This window comes from Ranitomeya variabilis, chromosome 1 (assembly GCF_051348905.1).
Source record: "Ranitomeya variabilis isolate aRanVar5 chromosome 1, aRanVar5.hap1, whole genome shotgun sequence".
NCBI lineage: Eukaryota > Metazoa > Chordata > Amphibia > Anura > Dendrobatidae > Ranitomeya > Ranitomeya variabilis.
In genome coordinates, this window is record NC_135232.1 from 126,674,202 (window position 1) to 126,686,411 (window position 12,210).

The following is a 12,210-nucleotide window of genomic DNA, read 5'->3' on the forward strand; positions in this document are numbered from 1 at the left end:
AATCAATAGGTATCAAAAAAGTATACCGTATTATTGGAGAGAAACTATTTACGACATTCTTAAATTAATACTAAAAAATGAGAATATCTACATTTAATACATCAATTTGAAGCTTACATAAAAATGAAAATATATACTAGTAACATAGTGGGGTGAAAAACTTTTTTATTAGTGATGAGCGAACATGCTCGCCACTATTCGGTACTCGCCCGAGTATCATTAAGCTCAGTGTACCTGGCGAGCAGCGAGCATTCCGGGATTTTTCGGCTGTAACTGCAGTCTCCACCCAGCAGTTTTGGCAGACTTTAGAGACCTAATCACGCTGCAGGGATTGTCTGCCAGGCCATGAAACGCCGCAGCCATCTTTGTTGTGGCCGTGCAGTGATTGGTTTGGCTGTACAGCATCATCACGAGTATAAGAGACCTAGCGCCGCCCTGCTCACCGCATTCTGTTTCTGTTTCAGCGAGAGTAGGGAGAGCTGCTGCCGAAATAGGGTCATAATCTTGGTTTTTAGAGGTAGTGTAGGTCTGCAACTCTTACATCCACAACTCCTGAGAAACCAACTGTCCTTTTTAGGGCTAATTCGTGGGTCCCGATATTGCAGCGCTAGGCAGGCAGGGCACAGCATATCCATATCAGTGCAAGGCCTGCAGGTACTGTATGTGCATCCATTGCTCCCAATGCATCCCTCCCAAAGCTGCATAACTGTTTGCTGCTGCAGCTTATTTACTATATACCTAGTTGGATTTTTTTTTCCAAAAATTCCCCCCCCCCCAAAAAAAAAAAAGAATGCAGTCTGTTCTGTCAGACTGAGGCCTGTTGAAAAATCATAGTTTGCCAGGCATACGTAGCATAGTCGTGTATGCTAGCCTTGTGCCACCTTTTTTTTTGGTGTGTTTTAAATTCACCGAAAAAGTCCTCATATATCTGCGTACTCCAGGTTTAGTCATTTTAGGCCGGTGTACTTATTTTTTAGCTGTCTGATACTCCAATTCTATACAGCACTATTTTGCATATCAAACAAAAAAAAAAGGCCACATATTTGCCAGTGTGGTATTTCCGTTACAGCCATCATATATCTGCGTGCTCCAAGTTTGGTCATAGTAGGCCGGTGTACTTATTTTTTTGCTGTCTGATATTCCAGTACTATACAGCACTATTTTGCATAAATTCACTTCACAAAAAAGCCCCCAAACATTGAATACAGTCTGGTATGTCAGACTGAGGCCTGCCTGGTGTTTGGGTTTAAAAAATCATAGATTTGCAGGCATACTGATCACATATTATTTTGCTAATAATAAAGACATTTGTGGTGAGCATTTGAAATAGTGCAGTAGTCCATTTAAAATGGTTAAGGCAAGGGGCAAGGGACGGGGAAGTGAACGTGATGATGATGGTGCATTCAGAGGACGAGGCCGTGGCCAAGGTGAAAGTGGGCAACAACAAAGACCCACATTTTCTAGCTCGACCTGCCTGTCCTAGTTTCTAGGGGACTGTAGCACACCACTATTGAAGCCAGAGCAGTGTGAAACGGTTGTTGGTTGTATAGCGGATAATGCTTCCAGTCACTTAGCCACCACCACCAACATGTCTTCCACACGGTCAAGTCTCAGTAGCCATGAGTGTGGCCAGGATATTCCTCACCCTGATCCTCCTTTTTCCCACCATGCCGATTGCCCTGAGACAACTGATCCCACACTTGCACACTCTGAAGAGCTGTTCAGTTGTCCATTTCAAGACTCAGAAATCTCTGCCGGTCCACTTGAAGTGGGGAAAGATGAGATCGCATGTAGAGCTGCCCAAAGCTTTGACCAGCCCCGGTCGATTGTGGGAAAGTGTCACAAGAGGTGGATGATGATGAGGCACAATTGCCAGAAAGTCAGGAGGAGGAGCAGGGTGCAGATGTGGAAGGCGAGGTGGTGGATGACATAGTGACTGACCCAACCTGGCAGGAAGGCATGCATAGCGAGGACAGCAGCACAAATGGGGAAGGAGGCATATCCCACCAACAGGAAGGAAGAAGCAGTGTGGTGGCCACAGATAGAAGGCGTGCAAACGTTCTCAGTAACACCAACATGAGGGAAGTTGCCATTCCAACTGTTAGATCTTCCCGAGTCTGGTTATTTTTTAAAGGCTCTGCCGATAACCCCAAACAGGCCATTTGCAGCACCTGCCATGCCCGCATCAGCAGGGGTAGCAAAACAACCAGCCTGACCACCACCAGCATGATCAGGCACATGGCAGAAAAGCACCTGACTTTGTGGGCTGAACCCCAGGCTCCAGGAACATGGTCTGCAGGCCACACTACTGCTTCTTCCACTGTTTTGCATGGAAGCCAATCCCCAGTACACCGTGCATGTGAAGATGCCTCTAGCCCTGCACCTGTTGTGCCCCACAGTCAAGCAGCACCATCATCAAGCCTGTCCAATCCTTGTCTCAGCACCGCCTTCAGTTGTCTATAACACAGTCTTTGAACGCAAGCAGAAATACCCAGCCAATGCCCCACAGGCCACAGTCCTAAATTCTAATACTTCTGTTCTGCTTGCACTAGAAATGCTTCCTTTTAGGCTCATTGAGACGGAAGCTTTCCGCAACCTGATGGCGGCGGCCATCCCAAGATACTCGGTCCCCAGTCGCCGCTATTTCTCCCGATGTGCCGTACCGGCATTACACCAGCATGTGTCCCACAACATTACCCGTGCCCTCAACAATGCTGTTACAGGGAAAGTCCTCCTAACATTGGACACGTGGACAAGTGCTTGTGGGCAGGGACGGTACATCTCAATGACGGCACACTAGGTTAACATAGTGGAAGCCGGGACCTAGTCGGACCTTGGGATTGAACACATCCTCCCCACACTGAGGATTGCTGGCCCTACGTCAATCAGGGTTGCCCTCACAGTCTACAGCTCCTGCACCTCCTCCTCCTCTTCATCCTCAATCTCTGAAATCAACACATCAGTCAGAAGCTGGAAGCACTGCAGCATTGCCTCAGCCAAGCGGCAACAGGCTGTGCTGAAGCTAATCTGCATAGGTGACAAACCGCACAATGCAGAAGAGTTGTGGACAGCGCTGAAAGAGCAGTCAGATGTTTGGATGACACCGGTGAACCTACAGCCAGCCATGGTCATGTGTGACAATGGCCGTAACCTTGTGGCGGCTCTGAGGCAAGGTGAGCTCACACATATCTTGCTTGGCCCATGTCCTTTACCACGTGGTTCAACATTTTCTGAAAAGCTACCCAGGGCTGCTGGATCTGCTAGTGAAAGTACGCCGTCTGTCTGCCCATTTTAGAAAGTCAGCTACAGCTTCAGCCGCCCTTGCCATGCTTCAGCAGCATTTTCAGCTTCCAGCTCACCGACTGTTGTGTGCTGTCCCCACGCGCTGGAACTCTATGCTGCATATGTTGGAAAGGATTTGTGAGCAGAAGAGGGCCATTGTTGACTACCAACATCAACAAGGCCATCGAATTTCAGGTCAGACTCCACACATAAGACCTCATTTTAGTGCTCGCCCATCACTATTTTTTATATAAATATATTAAAGATGTATTACAGTATTTAGTGTATAAAAAATAATATATGACGGTATGTATGTGATAATGTATACATAGAATTTTGTACTAATGAATAATGATATGTGCAAAATATATAATAAATAGATGAAGCGCAAGAAAAGGTGCAACATGGACTACACTATGTAATAACATAAGAGAATATATGTGAAAATCTATACATATATGCTAATAGACATATGTAAAGTATATAAATTATAGAATATATGTGAAAATCTATACATATATGCTAATAGACATATGTAAAGTATATAAATAAGGTAGCAAAGGGAACCTAAAACATAACATTTAATTCAGACCATATTAAAATGTAACGACACAACACACAAAGACAAACATGTACATAGACAGGCCTGTTCACTGCACAACCACCACAGTCTCAATCAAAAAGACATCTACTTAGGTAAAGCAAGAAAACCAAATCCATACATCCACAATGATATGAATGCTACTGTCAGAAAAGAAAAACAACATCCATAGGGTGGTAAATCAGTACCACTGACGAACACCCATTCCATGTTGTAACAGGAGGAAACCCACTTAAGAATTAGAACGGTCTCACCCAATTATGACGATGCCGCACAATAAACGTGTCCCTCTCATCCAGACAAAAATCCTATGGGTCACTTTCCAATTCATTAGATTACTTCTATTTCAGGACCACCTCCCGTGTTCAGGACCATTTCTTTGAATGCCGCTTATTTTCTCCTGTAAACTCTATGTTGATGCCTTTGCCCAAAAAGCTCTACTTTTGTCTCATCTGACCACAGAGAACATTCTTCCAAAACATTTTAGGCTTTTTCAGGTAAGTTTTGGCAAACTCAAGCCTGGCTTTTTTATGTCTCGGGGTAAGAAGTGGGGTCTTCCTGGGTCTCCTACCATACAGTCCCTTTTCATTCAGACACCGCCGGATAGTACGGGTTGACACTGTTTTACCATCAGACTGCAGGGCAGCTTGAACTTGTTTGGATGTTAGTCGAGGTTCTTTATCCAACATCCGCACATCTTGCGTTGAAATCTCTTGTCAAATTTTCTTTTCCGTCCACATCTAAGGAGGTTAGCCACAGTGCCATGGGCTTTAAACTTCTTGATGACACTGCGCACGGTAGACACAGGAGCATTCAGGTCTTTGGAGATGGACTTGTAGCCTTGAGATTGTTCATGCTTCCTCACAATTTGGTTTCTCAAGTCCTCAGACAGTTCTTCGGTCTTCTTTCTTTTCTCCATGCTCAATGTGGTACACACAAGGACACAGGACAGAGGTTGAGTCAACTTTAATCCATGTCAACTGGCTGCAAGGGTGATTTAGTTATTGCCAACACCTGTTAGGTGCCACAGGTAGGTTACAGGTGCTGTTAATTACACAAATTAGAGAAGCATCACATGATTTTTCGAACAGTGCCAATACTTTTGTCCACCCCCTTTTTTATTTTGGTGTGGAATTATATCCAATTTGGCTTTAGGACAATTAAATGAAGATAATAATACCAAAGAATTTGTGTTTGAAATCATTTTCAGGAAGAAACTGAGTATTATCTGACAGAATTGCAGGGGTGTCAATACTTTTGGCCACAACTGTATTAGAATATACAACAACAAAATACTCATGTCCAAGAAAAAGTGCCTAGGAAATGTATCTTAAAAACTATAAAAAAAATTAAAAAAATGTTTAAAAACAACAGTAGGTCAAGGGAATAAATTCTCATGCTATACTATTAGAGGAATGGTGCAAAACTGCATATTTCATTTAACCCATTAGGGTATACTATGTCCAGAGACCAGATACATTTGCATTCAGGTTGAGACAAATGTTTGGCAATATTACAATAATGAATGCCAGTCAATATTCAATCAATGCCTCTAACTTTCAAAAGTGATGCAATACAGTCATGGTGGCTTCTGAATTGTTTCAGAGTTGGTTTAAGGGAGTCAATGTTGCTTTCCTATTTTCTGGTGATCATACTTATAGGTTAAATGAATGCTCAACTTATTCTTGTTTAACCCATAAAAAAATGCACTTAATTCCAATGGAGTACCTTTCCAAATTAGAAAAACATTGTTAATGAAGCGTCTCCAAAAAATTACACGCTCCTTTGAGTGACCCACATCCATCATGAATAGCTCCGTATACCACAGCCCCAGGAAAGATTAGCGTATGATGTAGCACATGCAGCGAGAGGTTCCTATCACCATTTGCATCAAGCACTTTCAACCCACTACCATATCAATCTTAAAGCACTCCCATATATCTGGCAATACTATTCTATCTCCAACTTAACAAATTTATCTCTAAACCCCTATGGCCAATATATGAGCATCGAGATCTGCTCGTCTGCATGAGGTTACACACAAAAGTCACCATCTGCATACATGCTCTTCATATGCCTAATAGATCTAGTCCTAATGCACCAAGCTAGCAAACAACCACGAGCCACACAGCATGGGCCCGTGAGCCACAGATTGGAGATCTCTGTTTTAGAGGACGAATGGTGTCAGAGACAAGCAGCGGATATTTCTCCTTGTTGAAGTTTTCTTCTAAATTGGGTGTTGATCGATAATGGACTTTCTCTGTAAAAAGTTTACTCTAATCTACATATTTCACTGTTGATTCGGTATTATTTTTGTGCAGTTGCTAATTGTTTTGCTACATTGTTTATAAAAAATAAACACAGCCAAATAACCGCAAACATTTCTCTTCTGTTAAGGCTTCTGTAACTATTCCTAAAGCTGCCAGACTGTCTACAGATTTGTCATGCTACAAGGATAGATGAAAAGCCTTGAACTTAATTATTCCCAATATACTTTACTCTGGAGTGGCATAAACTAAACGTCTACAGCCTACAGTCTAACTTCTGACAAGGACATAGTGCAACACAAAACAGAAGATGGAATAAGGAAACGTTATTATAAAACCAGTAACATTTGTTTTATCAGCACTCCAATGATAACGCATGCCCTTTGTGGGTGAATAATATCTATGACATCTCAAAATTGTATTAGTTCTAAAGAAATTATTTATTTAAAAAATTCCAACATATAATCTTCTCATTTGCATAAATTGATTGAAGAAAATATTAATAAGTGATCCCAATGACAAGTGCCACATTGAAACTTTAATGAGCACTTAAAAGGAAGTGTCTTAATAAACATCAAATGGCATTTCATAACTTATTATTTCAAGTTAATTAGATTGTGCCAAACCATTTGAAAACGTCTATGGACTTTTAATTAATTTTCAATATCTAAGTCATAAAATGTCAATCGAATGCTTCTCAGGTCTATTTAATTCATCTACTGTCAGTTAATAAGATCAACTTGTTTCTTATCCTTTAATTGAAGATGAAAGAAATGTGGAATACAGTTGGACAATGACAATGAAAAGGTCTTACCTAGGCTTTATCACCTTAAAAAAACAAGCAAAAAAGGCAGAAAAGCGAAAAGAATCTTACGAATTTAAAGCCTCAAAATTCTAACAGGAATATAGGAAAGATTGTTGTTTGCCTTTGCTTGTAAGGATCCGAACGAATATACAATGATACAAGGAAAGTAGTAATGTTGTTTATTTTCAACAGGTTTCAAAGTCATCCAACTTCTTCAGGATGAAGTAGTTGGATGACTTCAAAACGCCTTGAAAATAAACCACATTACTACTTTCCTTATCTCATTCCATCTTCGTTTGGATCCTTACCAGCAGCACAAAAAAACCTTCTTTCCTTTTCTTACTTGGTTTCCCACAGCGCAGTGCTGCAGCAATTGGTAGTTTGTACATTACCTATTTACTATTATCATAGGTCATCAGTTAAAACCCTATTACACTGTCCTGTTCCATAGTCACTCACCCATCTACATGTATATTAGGACAACTATAGGTAACTGATAGTTATGCGCCCTTATTTATTAACCACGAGGGATTTGTTGTGACAGAAAGCAATGGCCATCCATAATATACACTAACTTCAGTGAGCCTTGAGTTGTGCTAAATGTAGCTGGAGACAGAATCTGTAAACGGGAACATGTACTGTTAGTTAAACATTCTCTAAAAGGACAATAATAAGTAGCAATTCCATTATGAATAATAAACATGGATGAAGGTTGGGAGAGAGACTGATCAATATAGTCATTAGGGTTTCTTCATGTAGGTCTCCAGTTGTAAAAATGAAATAAATACACTGTAAAATAATTATGGTCAACAATATTAACCTCATCTGGGAGCAAAGAAAGAGACCCTGATTCCAATGATTGATCATTTAGTTTACTGTGTTCTGCAGTTGTGACACTATCAGAGTTTTTAGATTTATCAATAAGCAGAGCTGAGAAAGTTGCCCCTGTCCACACCACAGCTTTCTGTGTACATTGTCTATTGACAGAAAGCTGCTTATCACAGGAGGGGGTGATTTGGCAAACGGCAGCTAGTCACAGTAATAATAATTGTATAATGATAAAAACTTCATTGTAAGTAAACAACAGCAGACAGCCTAATAAGTGACACATCGCTGAATTCAGTGTTTTAACCCCTACTTCATGCTGTCCTCAGATTATATAACAAACACCTTCTGACAGATTCCCTTTAATGAAGAACAAGTTGTTGTCACGTCTAGAGCTCTCTAGTAATGTTCCCAACATGGCCTTTAATGTTATATTAGTAAGTAACTTTGCCACTACTCTATAGTAATAACTTAATGTGCTATTATAAAACAATATAACATTTTAAAAGTACAACTATGTGTTACCTATAATACATGCCAGTAAAGCATAACATTAAAATCACTTACACTTGAAAATAATAACACTGATTATTCTGTGACAATGGCACCTGTCAAGGGGTGGGATGTATTGAGTAGCAAGTGAACAGTGAGTTTTTAAAGTGTAGGTTTTGGAAGCAGGAAAAGTGAATAAACCTAAAGATCTGAGCAACTGTGACAAGTACAAAGCTGTGATAACTAGACTATTGGGTCAGGGTATCTTTGAAATATCATGCTTTTGGGGGTGTTCTAGGTATTCAGTGGTTATTACCTGAAAATTACAACTGTTGGTGGGCACCCAGATCTCATTGATGTGTATAAGGTGACACGTCAGTCTGGTCTGATACCACAGAAAAATTACTGTAAAGTTAACCCTTGCTAGGATAAAAGTGTGTCAATATACACAGTGCACTATTGTTAGTTGCATGTGGAGTTGTGTAACCACAGCCCAGGTAGGGAACCCATATTTAACATTGCAAAATTTTTCAGGCATGGTTTTAAGAACAAGACTGTGTGTACATTAGTGAAGTACGAATACATTCGGCACTATTAGTTAATCGCACGAATAGTACGGTATTCGAGCTATTCATTAGTCAATGAGTAATTAGGTATTCGCCTCGCTATTTTCGAGTGACCCATCCAGCATGAATGGCTCTTTATTTGCAGCCAATTAACATGCTGAGCTGGCTTGCCAATCACAGTAATACTGGTGCCATCTTTGGTGTGGCATTACTGTGATTGCCTGGCCTTCCAGCATCATAGGGACAATTTAAAGGCTGCTGCCCACCATCATGAGCACATTGCAGCAGGAAACAGTGTAGGGAGAGGGTACTTTCAGCTTAGGGATAGTGAATGGAGCATAGGGAAAGTGATGCAAGGTTACCGTGAGCGTTATTTATTCCAAAAAGCTCTTTTAAGAGCTGAAGAATGTCAAAATTAGTTGCTTGTTAGGTGGAGATTTAGTAGGGGGAGATTTATTACGAGGGATGGTGGGTGAAAGGCAGGCACCTGGGTGTTCTCGTCATTGCAAGTGCATGCTGCAGTTCTCTGCTATTTTCCACTTAAAATATCTAATGTTTGTCTAGCAGTTGCGTGAATTGGGCAATCCGGGTAGAGCTAATCATACGTGACAATTTAGCAGGGGCAATAATCTTCATTACTCTTCATTTGTGTGTGTCAGCAAGACGATTGAAAAAAAGCATAATTTTCTATTGATTTAAAAAATAGCGTATCCTTATCCAGTTGCTTATGCGACTGGTGCAATCCGTGCTCATATAATATTATGTGACAATTTTAGCAGGGGCAATACTCTTCATTACTCCACATTTGGAGTGTGTCAACAAGAAGATTGAAAAAAAATCATAATATTCTATTGGTTTAAAAAATAGCTAATCTTTATCTAGCAGTTGAGTGGTTGAGCGACTGGCGCAATCCAGGTACAGATAATCGTACATGACAATTTAAGGGGCAATAATCTTCATTACTCCACATTTGGAGTGTGTCAGAAAGGTGATAAAAAAAATCATAATTTTCTATTGTTTTAAAAAATAGCATTTCTGTATCTAACAGTTGTGCGACTGGTGTAATCTGGGTACAGATAATCTTACATGACAATTTAGCAGGGGCAATAATCTTCATTGCTCCGCTGTTGGAGTGTGTCTGCAAGGGAATAGATAGGGAGTACAAGTTTCACTATTGAACAATGAGCCAAGTTTTCACAAAGTACAAAATATTAGCCATGTGGGTATACATACATGACTACAAAGTACCGTATATACTTGAGTATAATCCGACCCAAGTATAAGCCGAAGCACCTACTTTTGCCACGGAAAACTGGGTAAGCTTATTTACTTGAGTATAAGCCAGGTATGCATTGTCCCCTCATCCCTGTCCTGCTATGCATGGCTCCCCCTTTCCTGTCCTGGTATGAATGCCTCCCCGTCCCTGCCCCTGTCTGCAGGCCTCCCCCGTTCCTTCCCTGTATGCATGCCTCCCTCGTTCAGTCCCTGAATGAATGCCTCCCAGTTCCATCCCTGTATGCATGCCTCCTTATTCCCTATCCCTGTGTGCAGTGCATGCCAGCACTGAGGGTGCGCAGGTAGGTGAGTATGATGTGTGGGCCCGCTCCTGGCATCTGCTGCTCTGCTGCCCCACCACAGCCAGTATTTAATGTTGGCCAAAATGTGTTTCACACATGGGTCTTGGAAAAGGCATCAGGAAATGAGCTTTGTAATGTGTGGCAGACTAAAAAGGGTCAAACGTTCAGTGTCCTCACCAGGAAGAACACTAACCATCCTCTCCTCCTCACGATGCATAGCCTCCTCTTCCTTCTCTTCAGGTCATCCATGCTGGTCAGGCATGAAGCTGGGATTGGGAGTCCCCTCTATAGCGCAGACCAAAAACTTCTGTTCCACTTCCTCCTCCTCCTGTTCCTCATGTGGTTTGAAAATATTGTGTGAGGCTGGACTGTGTCGTATCAGCCACTGTAAAATCTTGCTCTATAGCCACCTGCTCGGCATTCAAAGCTTCTTCTTTGAGATTCTGCAGCAAACGTTTTAATAGACAGCACAGCTGGATAGTTATGCTGACCATAGAATCATCAGCGCTCACCATTTTGGTGCAGTACTAAAAGTTTTGAAGAACCTCAGAAATGTCATCGATCTACACCCACTCGGCAGTTGTTATGTGTGGATGCTGAGTGTTACTCTGACGGGCAGTGAGAAGCTGGAATTCAGACACTGCTCTCAGCTGCTCATTAAGCCATGCCAACATATGAACCACCTACCACCTCAACAAATTTATCTATCTATCCCAGTGTTGTTCATTTAAAATTTTCTTCAGAACCAGGATCCTGTTCTCACACTTTATGCATTTAATAGTCCTCTGTGTCTGTACTTTTACGCATAATGGTTGGCAACCGGTTCATGCAGCATTACATGAACACCCGATTTCTTACATTATGGTTGGTCAGAACAATGAAAGCAATTGTTACCATCTACCTTTCTCTCCCCTATTTCCTCATAGATTGTAAGCTTGCAAGCAGGGCCCTCGTTCCTCTTGGTATCTGTTATTTATGTGATTATTGTTATTCTGTAACACAATTTATTGTCTGTACAAGTTCCCTCTAAAATGTAAAGTGCTGCGGAATATGTTGGAGCTAGAGACATAAAATTTTTATTATTTATTATTATTGTTATTATTATTAAAGGACAAATTATAGCTTGTAGGCAGGTCACAAATCAGTCAGTGATGAGGCAAATTAAAGCTCTGCTTCAGCAAAGATAGTCCGCCGAAAGCTTGAGATGACCTTCGGAAATGTGTGCAGACACACTACAAGTTGGCAAGTAGGTCCGGCAAGTCTGGGTATGTGTTTAAAATATGCTGTGAAACCAAGTTCAGCATGTGGGCCATGCATGGAACGTGCTTACCAGCTTGCCGAGCTTTAAGGGTATGTGCACATGTTGCGGATCTTGCTGCGGATCAGCAGCGGTTTTGACGCTGTGGATTCACAGCTGTTTTCCATGAGTTTACAGTACCATGTAAACCTATGGAAAACAAAATCCGCAGTGTACATACTGCGGAAAAAATCACGTGGAAGGGAGGGATGGGGAGGCTACTTTCGGTGAGGAGGAGGAGGAGAAGAGACAGCAACTGTAATGCGAGGAGACAGAAACTCTGATGGAAGGTGGGACCGCTATTCTTGGTGTGGGTAAGATGTGTGATGTCCCAGCCTCTTACTCTGTCCCAGACTCCACCAGGTTCAGCCAGTGGGCCCTAAAGGAAATGTAGCATCCCTGTCCAAAAGAACTTGCCCACGTGTCTGTGGTAAAGTAGACCTTCCCTGTGACTGTGTTGGCCAGAGCACAGCTGATATTGTGTAATACATGCTTATG